Source organism: Salvelinus sp. IW2-2015, linkage group LG7, assembly GCF_002910315.2.
Source record: "Salvelinus sp. IW2-2015 linkage group LG7, ASM291031v2, whole genome shotgun sequence".
NCBI lineage: Eukaryota > Metazoa > Chordata > Actinopteri > Salmoniformes > Salmonidae > Salvelinus > Salvelinus sp. IW2-2015.
Genome location: NC_036847.1, coordinates 14,934,434 through 14,952,899, shown reverse-complemented (window position 1 = coordinate 14,952,899; position 18,466 = coordinate 14,934,434).

Sequence of the window (18,466 nt, the reverse complement as noted above, 5' to 3'; positions counted from 1 at the left end):
AGAGGCTGCTGTTCTATCCTGCCAAAAAAGCTTAAAACCCGCCAGCTTTATGTTAATCATGTCGTCGGTCAGCCACGACTCTGTGGAACATAATATATTACCGTTTTTAATGTCCCGTTGGTAGGATATACGTGCTCGTAGTTTGTCTATTTTATTATCGATAGATTGTAAGTTGGCTAATAGGACCGATGGTAAAGTTAGATTACCCTCTCGGTGACTGATCCTTACAAGACACCCGGACCGTCGTCCACGATACATCCGTCTTTTCCTACTGCGAATGATGGGGATGAGGGCCTTGTCGGGTGTCTGGAGTAAATCCTTCCCATCCGACTCGTTGAAGGAGAAGAATTCATTCAGTACGGGGTGAGTAATCGCTGCCCTGATATCAAGAAGATCTTTTCGGTCATAAGACACGGTGGCAGAAAAATTTGGTACAAAATAAGTTACAAATAACGCGAAAAAACATACACAATAGTACAACTGGTAAAACGTTGGCTATCTCCTTCGGTGCCATTGTGAATTTATCCCTTTATCCCACCCTTTACCTTGATGACAGCTTTGCACACTCTTGGCATTCTCTCAATCAGTTTCACCTGGAATGCTTTTCCAACAGTCTTGAAGGAGTTCCCACATATGCTGAGCACTGTGTGAATGCTGTGGAACCCATGGTGGTTAAGTGTGCCTTGAATTCTAAATAAATCACTGACAGTCTCACAAGCAAAGCACCCCAACAACATCACACCTCCTCCTCCATGCTTCACTGTGGGAACCACACATACAGAGATCATCCGTTAACCTAATCTGCGTCTCACAAAGACACAGCGGTTGGAAACAAAAATCTGAAATTTGGACTCATCAGACCAAAGAACAGATTTACACCAGTCTAATGTCCATTTCTCATGTTTCTTTGCTCAAGAAAATCTATTTTTCTTATTGGTGTCATATAGTAGTGGTTTCTTTGCAGCAATTCAACCATGAAGGCCTGATTCACGCAGTCTCCTCTGAACAGTTGATGTTGAGATGTGTCTGTTACTTGAACTCTGTGAAGCATTTATTTGGGCTGCAATTTCTGAGGCTGGTAACTCTAATGAACTTATCATCTACAGCAGAGGTAAGTCTGGGTCTTCCTTTCCTGTGGCGGTCTTCATGAGAGTCAGTTTTGTCATAGCGCTTGATGGTTTTTGCGACTGCACTTGAAGAAAAGTTAAAATTTCTTGAATTTTTCTGAATTGACTGACCTTTATGTTTTAAAGTAATGATGGACTGTCGTTTCTCTTTGCTTTTTTGAGTTTAGCTTTTCTTGCCATAATACGGACATGGTCTTTTACTAAATAGGGCTATCTACTGTATATCACCGCTACCTTGTCACAACACAACTTATTGGCTCAAACGCATTAAGAAGGAAAGAAATTCTACAAATGAACTTTTATCAAGGCACACCTGTTAATTGAAATGTATTCCAGGTGACTACGTCATGAAGCTGGTTGATAGAATGCCAAGAGTGTGCAAAGCTGTCATCAAGGCAAAGGGTGGCTACTTGGAAGAGTCTCAAAAATAAAATATAATTTTATTTGTGTAACACTTTTTTTGATTACTACATGATTCCATACGTGTTATTTCATAGTGTTGATGTCTACACTATTATTCTACAATGTAGATAATTGTACAAATTAAGAAAAACCCTTGAAAGAGTACATTTATCCAAACTTTTGACTGCTACTGTATATACTCTATGTCTCTAAACTGTATCTCTCTCTCTCTCTCTCTTGTAATATATGGTAAGTGCCATAATTTTCTTTGTACAGGAAAGTAAACACGGTTCTTCCTTATGTCCGTGTGTATACGCCAGGCTGTTTACCTGTGCTGACGTCAAGCCGCCAGAATGTAAACATGGGTTGGGACTACTCTGGCTCTCCCACATCTTTGTTTAATCAATGGCCTTTGTTTATGGAAGGCTGCGCACAAGAGGGCATCATGACATATTGAGAATGGAAGGAAAATTACACATCCGTATAAGTTATTGGCATTGAGGCTTAAAGATAATTTATATTCTGTTTAGATTAGGTGTTAGGCAACCTATCCATGTTAAGTAGCACTTAAAGAGCGACTGCCTTTGAAAATCCCTTTGAAAATGGCCTATGTGACATCGATATGAGCCAGAAACAATTATTCTAGTGTCAAAATGTACTACAAAGTGTAAATAGGATCATTTTGGTCATGAAGTCAGTCTGGTCTAAAACAGAGTTTGGAACATCCGTGCGTCACAATGGGTAAATGAAGGTTTGGTTTTGATTTGAAGATGTCCATTTGCCCACTAACATGGGGTGAACAGCTGCTGTGATTGCTCTATCCCATAGCATAGACAGTGAGACAGACCAGCTGCGACTTTGTTTACATAAGATAACACATCGCACATTTTTTTACTTGAGAAATACTGCACCCAACACCTTAGTTAGACGTAAAACTGTGCAACTAAAACATCCTGGGATGAATTACAGATTTTTTTTGTTATCTTACATTCATTCTGAGGATTTTGAGGAAGTGAAATAGGCTTCCGCATCTACAGTGTCTCATGGGCCGTGCTACCTGTCCCAGACCTCCTGTTTTCAACTCTCTAGAGACCGCAGGAGCGGTAGAGATACTCTTAATGATCGGCTATGAAAAGCCAACTGATATTTACTCCTGAGGTGCTGACTTGCTGCACCCTCGACAACTACCGTGATTATTATTATTTGACCATGCTGGTCATTTATGAACATTTGAACATCTTGGCCATGTTCTGTTATAATCTCCACCCGCGCCAGCAGAAGAGGACTGGCCACCCCTCATAGCCTGTTCCTCTCTAGGTTCTTCCTAGGTTTTGGCCTTTCTAGGAGTTTTTCTGCCACTGTGCTTCTAACCTGCATTGCTTGCTGTTTGGGGTTTAGGCTGGTTTCTGTACAGCACTTTGAGATATCAGCTGATGTAAGAAGGCTATATAAATACATTTGATTTGACTTGATTTGATGGGGGACAAACATCATTAACCAAATGCAGAATTGGTCAGGAAACACACCTCCAAGACTGAAATAAAAAAATTCTAATACGTGCCAATTGCATGTTCAGTGGCTCCTTTAAGATTTGTGGATAGCTGTGTTGGATCAGTGCCTGAACACAGTGTGGCATGGTGGAGGAAGGGAGTTGAGGAGGTACAGTGTAAAGGTTACTGCGACATAGAAGAAGGCAGATTTGCAACTCAGGTTCCAAGTGACAGTGACTAATGTACGACTTACAGTTGGCCAGAGCAGTCAGTGTGCAAGGTGCAGTAGAGTAAAATAGCCTAGCTTTGTGTATTGGTTGGACTCCCTGAGTTTTGCGTCGTTCTGGTGGGTGCGACGGAAAAACACTACCAAAATACCCAAATTAAGTTGAATGTCAACTAAGGCATATGTATAATCTCTAGAACCTCTATTTATCAGACAAAGTGAAATGTGTTCCTCTCTATCAAAAACAAACATCTGATCCAACTTTTTTCTAGCTCTAACAGTGCAGTAATAATACCTAGAAACCAAAACAAAGAAATCTCACAAAAGTAAAAAATAAATAAATTAAGAAATATCAGAACGAGCAACATCAGAGTCCAGAATATAAACACAGACGTGCTTAAATTTGTTGGTACCCTTACAGCTCAATTGAAATAATGCTTAATTCCTCCTGAAAAGTGATGAAATTAAAAGCTATTTTATCATGTATACTTGCATGCCTTTGGTATGTCATAGAATAAAGCAAAAAAGCTGTGAAAAGAGATTCATTATTGCTTATTCTACAAAGATATTCTAAAATGGCCTGGACACATTTGTTGGTTCCCCTTAGAAAATATAAAAAATAATTGGATTATAGTGATATTTCAAACAAATTAGTTTCTTTAAGTAGTATCACACATGTCTCCAATCTTGTGATCAGTCATTCAGCCTATTTAAATGGAGAAAAGTAGTAACTGTGCTGTTTGGTATTATTGTGTGCACCACACTGAACATGGACCAGAGAAAGCAAAGGAGAGATTTGTCTGAAGAGATCAGAAAAAAAACCATATACAAGCATGGTAAAGGTAAAGGCTACAAGACCATCTCCAAGCAGCTTGATGTTCATGTGACAACAGTTGCAAATATTATTAAGAAGTTTAAGATCCATGGAACTGAATGGTAGAAAAAGAACCAAGGATAACTGGTCTGCCTAGAAGACCAGCATCCCGGAGTCGCCTTTTCACTGTTGACGTTGAGACTGGTGTTTTGTGGGTACTATTTAATGAAGCTGCCAGTTGAGGACCTGTGAGGCGTCTGTTTCTCAAACCAGACACTCTAATGTACTTGTCCTCTTGCTAAGTTGTGCACCGGGGCCTCCCACTCCTCTTTCTATTCTGGTTAGAGACAGTTTGAGCTGTTCTGTGAAGGGAGTAGTACACAGCATTGTACGATATCTTCAGTTTCTTGGCAATTTCTCGCATGGAATAGCCTTAATTTCTCAGAACAAGAATAGACTGATGAGTTTTAGAAGAAAGTTCTTTGTTTCTGGCCATTTTGAGCCTGTAATCGAACCCAAAAATGCTGATGCTCCAGATACTCAACTAGTCTAAAAAAGGCCACTTTTATTTCTTTTTTAATCAGAACAACAGTTTTCAGCTGTGCTAACATAATTGTAAATGGGTATTCTAATGATCAATTAGCCTTTTAAAATGATACACTTGGATTAGCTAACACAACGTGCCATTGGAATACAGTAGTGATGGTTGCTGATAATGGGCCTCTGTACGCCTATGTAGTATTTCATAAAAAAATCTGCCGTTTCCAGCTACAATAGTCATTTACAACATTGACAATGTCTACACTGTATTTCTGATCAATTTGATGTTATTTTAATGAAAAAATGCGCTTTTCTTTCAAAAACAAGGACATTTATAGAAGTGATCCCAAACTTTTGAATGGTTATGTGTATATATATATATGTATACAGTGCATTTGGAAAGTATTCAGACCCCTTCCCTTTTCCACATTTTTTTATGTTACAGCCTTATTCTAAACTGTTTTTTTTTTAAATACTCATCAATTTACACACAATACCCCATAATAACAAAGCAAAAACAGGTTTTTCGACATGTTTGCAAATTTATTAAAAACCAAAAGCTGAAATARCTTATTTACATAAGTATTCAAACCCTTTGCTGTGAGACTCGAAATTGAGCTCCGGTGCATTCTGTTTCCATTCATCATCCTTGAGATGTTTCTACAACTTGATTGGATTCCACCTTTGGTAAATTCAATTGATTGGACATGATTTGGAAAGGCACACACGGGACAAGTCTCTGAATGTCCTTGAGTGGCCCAGCCAGAGCGCGGACTTGAACCTAGTCAAACATCTCTGGAGAGACCTGAAAATAGCTTGAGAGAGCTTGAGAGGATTTGCAGTGAAGAATGGGAGAAATTCCCCCAAATACAAGTGTGCCAAGCTTGTAGCGTCGTACCCAAGAAAACTCAAGGCTGTAAAATACCTTTTTTTGCTTTGTCATTATGTGATATTGTGAAATAGATTGATCAGGGGAAAAAAATATTTAATCAATTTTAGAATAAGGCTGTACCTAACAAAATATGGAAAAAGTAAAGGGGTCTGAATACTTTCCGAATGCACTGTATATTTATAATGGTGTGTACAGGCAGTATTGACAGTACAGTAAATTAATAGAAAAGGTGTGTGCAGCAGTAGTTAAATATAATGAATCATGACTAGAATACAGTATATACATAGTATAAGTATAAGACTGTATCATCTGCATATAAATGGATGAGAGAGCTTCCTACTGCCTGAGCTATGTTGTTTATGTAAATTGAGAAGATTGTGGGGCCTAGGATTGAGCCTTGGGCTACTCCCTTGGTGACAGGCAGTGGCTGAGACAGCAGATTTTCTGACTTTATACACTGCACTCTTTGAGAAAGGTAGTTAGCAAACCAGGCCAAAGACGCTTCAGAGACACCAATACTCCTTAGCCGGCGCACAAGAATGGAATGGTCTACCGTATCAAAAGCTTTGGCCAAGTCAATAAAAATAACAGCACAATATTGCTTAGAATCAAGGGCAATGGTGACATCATTGAGGACCTTTAAGGTTGCAGTGACACATCCATAACCTGAGCGGAAACCAGATTGCATACCCGAGAGAATACTATAGATATCAATAAAGCCAGTCAGTTGATTATTGACAAGTTTTTCCAACATTTTTGATAAACAGGGCAAAATAGAAATAGGCCTATAACAGTTAGGATCAGCTTGATCTCCCCCTTTAAATAAAGGACAAACTGTGGCTGCCTTCCAAGCAATGGGAACCTCCCCAGAAAGGAGAGACAGGTTAAAAAGGTTGGAGATAGGCTTTGCGATGATAGGGGCAGCAACCTTAAAGAAGAAAGGGTCTAAACCAAGATGTTTTTTTGGGGTCAAGTTTAAGGAGCTCCTTTAGCACCTCGGACTCAGTGACTGCCTGCAGGGAGAAACTGTGTAGCAGGGTAGGGGAAAAAGTGGGAGAAGCATCGGGGATAGTCGCATTAGAAGGGGTGGGAGATGAGGAAATGTTGGACGGGCAAGGAGGCATGGCTGAGTCAAATAGGAATCCTGACTTAATGAAGTGGTGATTAAAGAGCTCAGCCATGTGCTCCTTGTCAGTAACAACCACATCATCAACATTAAGGGACATGGGCAACTGTGAGGAGGAGGGTTTATTCTTTAGGTCTTTAACCATTTTCCAAAACTTATTGGGGTTAGACCCACAGAGAGAGACCTGCTCCTTAAAGTAACTAACTTTGGCCTTCCGGATAGCCTGAGTGCACTTATGTTTCATTTTCATGAACGAGGGTTGCCACCTGCCCTTTAGGGCAGGGTATTGGGTGGAGGTCGGCTAGTGGTGACTGTTTAACAGTCTGAGATAGAAGCTGTTTATCAGTCTCTCGTCACAGCTTTGATGCACCTGTACTGTCTCCTCCATCCAGATGGTAGCGTTATGAACAGGCCATGGCTCGGGTGGCTGAGGTCCTTGATGATTGTCTTGGCCTTCCTGTGAGACTGGGTGCTTCAGATGTCCTGGAGGGCAGGCAGTGTGCCCCTGATTATGTGTTGGGCTGACTGCACTACCCTCTGGAGAGCCCTGAAGTTGCAGACGGTGCAATTGCCGTACCAGGCGGCAAKCCTCACAAACTTTTACAGATGCACAGTTGAGAGCATCCTGTCAGGCTGTATCACCCGCCTGGTACGATAACTGCACCTCCCGCAACCGCAGGGCTCTCCAGAGGGTGGTGCGGTCTGCCCAATGCATCACAGGGGGCACACTACCTTTTCTCCAGGACACTTACAGCACCCAATGTCACAGGAAGGTCAAAAAAATCATCAAGGACATCAACCACCCAAGCTACCATCCAGAAGGCGAGGTCAGTACAGGTGCATCAAAGCTGGGACTGAGAGACTGAAAAACAGCTTTTATCTCAAGGCCATCAGACTGTTAAATAGCCATCACTAGCCGGCTACCACCCAGTTACTCAATCCTGCACCTTAGAGCCTGCTGCCCTATATACATAGACATGGAATCACCGGTCACTTTAATAATGGAACACTAGTCACTTTAATAATGTTTACATACTGCTTTGCTCATTTCATATGTATATACTGTATTCTACTCTACTGTATTTTAGTCAATGCCACTCCGACATTGCTTGTCCTGATCCGACATTGCTCGTCCTGATATTTATATATTTCTTAACTCCATTCTTTCACTTTAGATTTGTGTGTATTGTTGTGAATTGTTGTGAATTGTTAGATATTACTCCACTGTTGGAGCTAGGAACACAAGCATTTCACTACACCCGTAATAACATCTGCTAAATATGTGACCAATACAATTTGATTTACAACCCGACAGGTTGCTTTCAACAATGCCTCTGTAGAAGTTCGTAGGGGCCAAGCCGATTTCTTCAGCCTCCTGAGGTTTGAGGCGGTGCTGCGCCTTCTTCACCAACTGTCTGTGTAAAAGGGACCATTTCAGGTCATCAGTGATGTGAACGCCGGGGAACTTGAGCTTTTGACCCTCTTCAGTGCGGCCCGTCGATGTGGACGGCCCGTCGTGCTCTCTCTGCTGTCGCCTGTAGTCCACGATCAGCTCCTTCGTTTTGTTGACATTGAGGGAGAGGTTATTTTCCTGGCACCACTCTGCCAGAGCTCTCACTTCCTCCCTGTAGGCTGTCTCGTCACTGTTTGTAATCAGGCCTACCACTGTTGTCGTCAGCAAACTTGATGATTGAGTTGGAGATGTGTGTGGCCACACAGTGATGGGTGAACAGAGAGTACAGGAAGGGGCTGAGGACGCACCCCTGTGGGGGTGAGGATCAGCGTGGTGGAAGTGTTGTTGCCGACCTTCACCACTTGGCGTTGGTCTGTCAGGAAGACCAGGACCCAGTTGCAAAGGTAGGGGTTCAGACCCAGGACCCTGAGCTTAGTGATTATTCCTGCTGTGTAGACAGTGGTAGATTTCATGGTAGGAAGTATCACGTGAAGTATGTGGTCTAATGGCAGCCCACTGTCTAACTCAGCACAACACAACCTATACAGGCTGTTCTGTGGAAACACCAGCAGAACTGTGACACAAGCAGAATTTCATATCATACATTTCCCCTATTTGCATTTTGCATTTGTCATCTTATGACGATGTTGCATTTGCATATTTTTTTTACCATAAATCTCTTTCAGTCAATTTTTTTTAAATGTTACAATTTTGTGAAGTGAATGTTTTTACATTTATAAAATCAGTTATATCAACAAGTTTATATACATGTTTGAGATTAAATTAACATTAATGTTTTTTTCACTTCATTGCCCCTCCCCTCTCTCATTAGGCTCCTCCCCTAACCCAGCAGCACCTTTTGGCCCACAGTGGAAGGAGGATGATTTGTGTTGCAATTACATTCACCATGTGCTTCCTCTCCCATTTTACTCAGAGAAAGACTCTCAATGTCACCCTGACCATAAAGAGACTGGTCAATGGAAGGAAAATGAAAGTGAGATGCCATGTGCTTCCAATAAACAGGGAGAAGGACAGATCAGAAGAAAATAAATGGGTCCCTTTACTCAGAAGAGGCCCCCCACATTAACGCTGCTTCCACATTCCTCATTAGACTCCTCATTAGAATGGGCCATGCCATTAAACAAGGTGCCAATTATATGAGAAACATTATTAACCCTCCTGAACATTGATGCAGGAGTGCACAATAAATGGTGTTGTATGTTCTGTTTTGTCCATAAAAAATATATAACCACACAAAACAATATGCTTTTTTTCAGTCCAATGAAGAGGAAGCCTATTATGATATGGCAGCAGAACGTAATCGTTAGACAAATACTGTTTGAGAATGTGGTCCTTGAACTCACGCCCTGCCCACAGGGAGAGCAGACTACTTTGCATGCTCTTCCTGCCATTGCTAACTATTAGCATGGCTCCTGGGTCCCCATTCAGGTCTGGGAATGGAGGGGTGGGATGGTGCTTGTGAGCCCCATAGCATGTGTCGAGGGAAAGAAAGCAGTCAGAGGCAGGCTCAGGAGTTGGGGTGTTTTCTGCTGAGCTATTCAAAGTTTAACCCACCTATCAGGGAGAAGAGAGAGAAAAGGAGATGGCACATACAGCTGTAGGATCTTCATTTGATCACCCTGTGAAAAGAGAGCTTGCCTGCAATGCAGGAAATGTGAAACGTGTAGTGTATTTGAAGTTTACAAAGTCTTCTGCAGTTTTGAAATTTCAGACTTGATTTTCCCTTATGAAAACTATATCAACCCCTACAAAAATGTCCATTCATTATAATCCACATAATAATTCACATTTCCTGTTGCCGCAGGATTATTTTCCTGCTGTAACAAACTGGCTCAAATTAAGATCTGGAGTACACAACAAAACACACACTTAATTATTAATTGGAATATATAAGGAAAATATTTTGAAATTAAGTTTGTGTATTTTATGCACATTCAAAATACATTTTTTTTTATTTGATCTTTATTTAGCTAAGCAAGTCCGTTAAGAAGAAATTCAGCCTAGGAACATTTGGTTAACTGCCTTGTTCAGGGGCAGAAGGACAGATTTTTACCTTGTCAGCTCAGGGATTCAATCTAGCAATCTTTCGGTTACTGGCCCAACACTCTAACCACCTGCAGCCCCAAAAACATCATATTAATACATCATATTAATACATGTTAAAAAGTTGCAATTAGAAGGCTGTGAATTAGTTCAATGCCGCATCATTTCCCCTGCTATGGTTCTCTGCTTTAATAATCAAGTCAAAACATCGTCTGAACTTCCTGGTGTGGGATTTCTCGTGGATGCGGTGGTTTTTAGGCCATGACATCACCATCACACAACAAGGAGGTTTTCATACTGAGCATAGACAAACAGGACTCAGCCTGGGAAAACCCCACTACAGCATGGAAATCAACGGTAAACATTGGGGGAGGGGAGGAGGATGCAACAAACAAAACTGTCACACAGATGGATTGAGAAGAGTTTTTCTGATGTAAAGTAAGGGCAAATAGAAAGGGTAAACACATGTTTTTTTTTAAACATTTCCTTGTTGGAGTTTGTGACATTATATATATATAAACCCCTCCCCTAGCCTCTTTAACCTCTGTGGGGGGGGGTGACATGAACACTCCTCCATAGTTCAGTACATTCCTCGCCATGCCTAACTCAATCACATTCCAGAAGATCACTTCCCTTTCATGACCCTCACACTCAAACAGAAGAGGAGGAAGGACAATGCTGTGATTGGTGCAAAGCCAAGCGCTGGCGATCGCTGAAGCATTTTATTTATTTATCACAAATGACAGAACACAGACAGCATAAACCATTAACCCATAGATGATTATCTTACCTAATGGATTAGTCCCAAATGTCTATTGCCCCAAATAAATGACATTACATTTTATTAACTATTTTATATGTACTAGTGAATTAATAATATAATCAATGACTAGAAGTAATAGTAGAACACATGCCGGAAATAGAATGTTGTTATTAGTTTAACAAACTGTTAACTGGGTAACACCATAGTTATTAAATGTTATACAACGGGTGAGTCTAATCCTGGATGCCAATTGGTTAAAACCGCATTCCAGCCGGTGTCTATTCCACAAGTTACCACCGGTTAAATCTATGACGTTGAAATGCCTATTTACTCTGTTCCATTTAACTGCGCAATCCATTGTCTCATCAGCCTAGCCAGGCAATTTATAAACTTGATTTCCACTATGAAAAGCATCTAAACATTATCTTCTATTTCTTTAAGACTAGCATTTGGTTTTCAACAGCAGAGATTTGTATAAACCTTGCTGTCTGTTTCTCTGACATTTGCAACATTGTTCCAATATTGAAATTCAATCTCCAACTGTCCCATAGTAATGAACATGTCAGGATTCAGGACGAGACAGACAGGCAGACAGCTTTTCTCAGCCAGTCAAAATCATGAATCAGCTGGCATAATTTTTATGGATATATACAAAGAAATGTCAATAGAAAACAGGTAAAACCAAATGAAATGCAAATCGTTTTTAGTCATTCCAGCTTCAGTTTGAATTGATTGTGTTAGCCTTGTTGTTGGCTAGCTCCTCTGAACAACAGTGCCCTGACGAGAGAGCACATTTTCTATGCCAGATCGCGCATCATTAGCTCATTGTGATGGGTGTATACAAATAAATGTCAGTAGAAAACAGCTTAAACAAACGCACAAGCAGATACTCTGCTGTTATACTGGCTGCACTTTTTGTTGTAACTGTAAGTTAGCCGTAGTTGGCTACCTAGAAAGCAAGGCATAAGAACGTTGCCAGCCAGTATGTCAATAGAACATTTCGATCGAATGACTGGGTCGCGTCTATAGATACAGAACAAAAAGACTTAACAACTGGGTCACGTCTCTGGAACCCGGACCGATAGAACGAATGGGTAGCAACCCTAGATTTGTGTCGGGACTATCTCATATGGAAGGATGAAATAGTATGAATAAATTCATCAAAATAATGCCAATATATCCTCCAAACACCGGCTTCTCGGGCATTATCACTTAATGATCTAATATTATGTCATTTGGCATGCATTAGTTTGCTTATAAAAAGTTCCCCTGGCAATAGTATGTCTACATGTCCTCAAGAAGGAGAGGGGCAAAGGACAACAAGGAAGGTATCTTATCGTAAACCTGTGCTAAAAGCCTCCTTTTCTTAATGCAGCAGAGACAGAGAGAGTTTGATCTTATTACTTCATCATTCCTCTCATAAACAAAGGGCAGCCTTTCAGTAGCAGCTCTCTAATTGAGACAAGTGAGAGGGTAATTTCCTGGAAAAGTGCCTTGGTGCCCCTGGACAGGTATGTCTGTGCTGACATGAAAGTTGACCCTGTGTGACCCCTGGGAACTCACAGGCCCTTTCCCACATATCCCCATGCTTTAATGTCCACTAGGAGTCTTTCCCATGGCCCCTTCTGTCAAGACCTTTCAAAACATTAACTAGAAGGGTCAAGCTTCCTGAACAGAGGTCACACTGGGGGTACTGAGACTACTCACCAAACTCTCTTCCTTTTACACACCTCTAAAAATGTTGTTCTGCTCACCTCCTTATTGGGAGGTACTATATATCTTAAACAGTGTGTGGTGGGGTGGGCTGGATGGGTTAGTGACTTTCTGGTCCTCTGACTTCCAACTTCCTCATCACATATTATTTCAGGATGAAAGAAGAGGGAAACAATGTTGACAAATAGGCACACAATTATAAACTGATGAGTCGTATAGAAAAAAAAATAGCTTGATAAGAGTTTAAGAATCCAAATAAGGGAAAATTGGGCACATACAATGTTCAGAAAACCAGAGTCATCATAAAACATCTTATTCATACAGCCACAACAGGAAATGTCATTAGATTGTCAGTCGGTAAAGTGTCAGGGCAGAGCAGGGCTAAAGGTTCATGCTCTGGGGTCATGGTGACAAATTGACTATTTGACAGTCTTGCAGCATCTACTATTGCATAAAGAGGAAATGACATAACAAGGTCAAATAGATTATAAATACATTGAGAAATATTCACACAAGCAACAAAAAAACATCTTCTTTTGACCCAAAAAGAAAGCAAAATATATTAAATTTTTCTTCATTGTTGTCAAACAAGTAGGTAGAGGAGATAATCCACAGAGGTAGTCCACGGTCTACATATTCCACAGAGGAATTCTCTTTTTCTGGGACCATTTCTGTTGCAGAGAGAAGTGTTTGGCCCTGAGCGACCTATGGAGGTGAGAAAGCACTAGTGATGCTGTTTGTTCACCCGCACATGCCCGCAATTGCTTATAACCCATCCGCAACCGCCGACTACGTGATAAAGTGAAAGTCTGAGAATGATTTTTGACAGGGGGACTAGGATTCTTTTTTAAGCCTAATTTAGATAGGCCTATGTTTCTGCTTATAATTTCCAACATTTTGGTAGGCTATTTGTTAGTCAACTTTAATTAGATACATCTATAATTAGATACATGCAGCTTCTCTACTGTCATGACTTGTTGCCCTAAAAGACTAAATAAACCCTTACTCACCAGAAAGTATGTCATACATCGATAGAATGAATGCTTCAATGTAGTTGACATCGGTAAAGTTCTCTTTTATCTCTGCTTCTCTCACGCCACAAAGACATTTAGGGACCAGGGAGAAAATGCAATAAAGATTTTTCATGCAAAATTTCCAAATTACATCAGTTTGACCAGTTTTAACGGAATTAAAAGCTGTGAAAAACGAACCAACATGTTTCAGATAAGATTTCAGTTCGGCTTTAATGCATATTTTATGTGTTTGAAATTACTTTCAACTTTTCTGATGCTGATAAAGATAACACCTTTACAGGCGGTCCCTACAGTCAGTGTCCAGATTTAATTTGGGCTACTTTTCCATTTAACCCATCTGAACAGTACGGTTCCCTTGACTTTCCATATTTGAAGTCCCCGTCTTGTGACTCTATAGCGCCTCACGATCATCATCTTTCCCAAACAGGCTACTGTGTTTCTTTCTCTTTATTTTCAACTCTCCATTTCTCAGCTTTTCTCTTATTGAGTTAATCTCCGACATTGTCCTTTTTTGCCCAAGGACTCTATATATGAATGGACTAAGCCACCGATCACATGACATCAGTCATTCCAATGTGAAGACTCAATAGTGCATTGAAGCCAAATGAAGTCGGTTAAGATGGTGTCTCATTGAGACATAACATGCGCATTTTGAGCAACTCCAGGAAGTGACGTTGCAGGCTTGCTCAGTGCTGCCCCCAACCAGGGTACTGCAGTCTGCTATTAGCAACTAAATTACTCATCCTGTGTGCGATATTCTAATAATTGGTTCATGACATACATCTGGTGTATTACAAATAATTATTGGTACCATGATTGTTTTAGAATTATTTTTTATTTACACAAAGATTAACCACAAAGTTTGCCATTTTTTCGTTCATTATAATTGGGGATCCTGTTTTCTGCGAACAATGCCTGCAGTACCGTGGTCAGCCTTCAACTTCRGTCAATGAGAGGGGGCAGTCGTTCTCCCCAGTTTTTCCCTCAGCAGATCAATGTTTCCTTTTTCTGCCCAAGTTCCCAAAAGCATTTGGCAGTTGGCGTGTATTTGGCATGCGTACAGTTAGGCCCTAAAGCTTATGTCTACGCACTAACAACAGATAGTTGTGAATTGCACAAGAATGATACATTTATGGATATTCTTATGCATCGTTTTCTCATTATTCAAATCGCTCGCCACCTACCCGCCCTTCATCCACACAATATTTCATTACCATAAACCCACCCAAACCGCAGATATAACATCGGGGGCTGTGGGTTATGAGTCAACCCGCGCATCACGAAAAACCACCACTGTCAGGAATAATATCTGAGCAGGTTTATGGAAAGAAGGTTATCAAATGACACCTCATAGTCGGGTGAAGGGAATTGAGTTTGGACATTGGACAGGGCAGATGGAATACTGCATGCTTCCAAGAGTAGCTAATAAAAGACAGTGTCGCTTTTGACAGATGGGGCACTATATTCACTGTCACTCGAGCTTTGCTGATCGGGCTCCTTAGTAGTGTCACTGAGAAGTGCGGCCATTACACTGGCATTACATTGCCCTCCTGCAGCTCCGTTTTCGCACGCCTGCTAAACCCATGCCCTGGCCAATTTAGTATGAAATAAAATTAAAGGCTCTGCCTTCTACCCTGTAGCATTGGACAGTGGACACCCTAAAGCAGGGGTAGGCAACATGATTCAGCCGGGGTCGATCAGAGCAGATGGTCTGGGGGCCGGAACACAATTAGAATGTACACTTCTAATTGACCACAACTAAGCCCAAAAAGAGATTGCATTTGAAAATAACAATAATTTCAAACRTTGATTACATTGAGACATGGTAATATGTCTTTTTTTAATTAGTGAAAATACTTGCAAACAGGTTTTCTAAATTAAACACATTTTTCAACCAAAAACTGAAAATCGCCCAAAAAACTTTGGGGGGGCACAAAAAAATCACAAAAGACTGTAACACATATGAGATCCTTATTAGGAGGCCTAGTAGGCCTACCAGTTCAACGTTATTGCACATTACATAAGCAGAAATAGGTGTTCTAAGAAACTAGATTAGCTACACCTGCAATAACATCTGCTAAATATGTGTATGTGASCAATAAAATTTGCTTTGAATTGGTTAAACAATACGTTTTATGCAGTCCAGTGCATCAGTGCTTTGCATTGATAAATAAACAATGTCCCTACAGAATTATACTTTTTAACAAATACACTTTTGCTTCTTCCTTTTCTGTAAAAATCTAATAGCAAATGTATATATAGAGTGCTAGAGTTTTATATATTGAGCAAATATATAGAGAGAGCATTTCTTACTGGTGTCATGCCCTGATCTGTTTCACCTGTTCCTGTGATTGTCTCCACCCCCTCCAGGTGTCGTTTATTTTCCCCAGTGTATTTAACCCTGTGTTTCCTGTCTCTCTGTGCCAGTTTGTCAAGTATGTTTAGTCAAAACAACCAGGGTGTTTTTCCTGTACTCCCTTTTCTAGTCCTCCCGGTTTTGACCCTTGCCTGTTTCTGGACTCTGTACCCACCTGCCTTGACCACGAGCCTGTCTGCCACTCTGTACCTCCTGGACTCTGATCTGGTTTTGACCTTTTTGCCTGTCCACGACCATTCTCTTGCCTGCACCTTTGGATTATTAAACATTGTAAGACTCCAACCATCTGCTTCCTGTCTGCATCTGGGTCTCGCCTTGTGCCTTGATAATTGGGGCTATTTGCTATGATTTACCATATGGCACAACATGACAAAATCATTATTTTTCATATTTGTGTTTCAGGTAAACTTTTACATTTAAGCCTGATAGTAGCATAATTATAGTCAACAAAGAAAATGAATATCAAAAGAACTCAGATAAACAGAGAATGGGTTCAATCTAGTGGTTGACCATTTAATCGGAATGGCCGATTAATTAGGGCCGATTTAAAGTTTTCATAACAATCGGTATTTTTAAAAAAGTATTATTTTTATTATAATTTTTTTTTTTTTACACCTTTATTTAACTAGGCAAGTCAGTTAAGAACACATTCTTATTTTCAATGACGGCCCAGGAACGGTGGTTAACTGCCTTGTTCAGGGGCAGAACGACAGATTCTTACCTTGTCAGCTCAGGGATTCAATCTTGCAACCTTACGGTTAACTAGTTCAACGCTCTAACCACCTGCCTCACGAGGAGCCCGCCTGTTACGCGAATGCAGTAAGAAGCCAAGGTAAGTTGCTAGCTAGCATTAAACATATCTTATAAAAAACAATCAATCAATCATAATCACTAGACAGACATGAATTGTTCAAATAAAAACTGATAAGTTCTCAACTCAATAGGCATAGGCCAACACTTCAGTGTCCTAATGTGAAAATAATAGGCTAGCCTATAGCAGGGGTTAAAATCATAGATCCTGATACAGAAAGGGCTAGGCCTTCATTGTATCCCTGCGACAGAGAACTTTGTATTTGTAAAGACCTAAAAATCTAATCTCGCAGCATAGCATGACATCAGGATAACATAATGCATAAAGGCTGAACTCTGGAATAGCCTATTTACAGATTACAAAAAAACAAGCAAGACACGTCACGGATACCAACGCCGCCCAACTGGACCAGCTAAACACTTTTTTCCCCTTCAAGTATAACAACTCTGAGCTGCCGAGGAGAGCCCTTTAGGACAACGAGAGCTATGTGCTTACGGTCTCCACGGAAGACGCACTTAAGTCATTCAAACGTGTTAACACTCGCAAGGGTGCCGGCCACGCCCTTAGAGCATGTGCAGACCGGCTAGCTGTTGTGTTTTATGACATTTTCAATCTCTCTCTAGCTCAGGCTGTTACCCCGACTTGCTTCAAGATGTCCACTATCATCAACTTGCCCAAGTAAGGGACAGTAACTAAACTGAATGACTTCCAACTGGCGCAACAGGCTAAGGCACTGCATCTCAGTGTAAGAGGTGTCACTGCAGTCCCTGGTTCAAATCCAGACTGCATCACATCCGGCTGTGATTGGGAGTCCCATAGGGTGGCGCACAATTGGCCCAGTGTCGTCCGGGATTGGCCTGGGTAGACCGTCATTGCATAGGCGGAAATCCCAGGGGGGACGGGGGGGACACGACCCCCCCATCCTGGGGAAAATATGATTTGTCCCCCCCAATCTATCACTGTAAACATAACTATGTAATTTCAATAATATTAATAATACGCAATGAAAGCACTTGTGCTGATTATAGACACTTAATAGCGCGTTTTTAAATTTCACAAGATTGCGACCCCCCCGCCCTTTGCCTCACAATGATTTGATCCACTGCCAGTTCTTTAGCTTGCAAGGTAATAGAGGGCTCGTATCTACTGTCCGAAAGGCACTCAATGTACGTAACTGACGTGAGGTAATCCAGTCGCTTTAGCAATGTATATATTTGTTTAATGTTGCAGGGTTCACACACGAGCTGAATTTGCAGAGCTAGCGCGCAAACTAAAGCAAACATTAACTATCAAGCTAGCTAGTACCTATTCCATTTATGTGGCGTCGTCAAAGATGGAATATTTGCTATCGTCAGTTTATTCCAAGATTAGCATGCAGCTGTAGTGCTTCAAAGTCCCTGTGATAAGGTTAGCGATAAACTGAAGTCCAAACTGAACAGAACTACACTCTCTTATACCATTGTCTTAAATATATTTAATGGTCTCGTTGCAAAAGCTAAATTGTCGCTAGTGAATTTTTTATTTTTTTCACCTTTAACCAGGTAGCAAAGATTATAGCAAACACCACAGAAACGGAATTGGTGCTCGCTAGCTTTGCAAATTCAGCTTATTGTTGGAAGCCTGCCAATATGAAA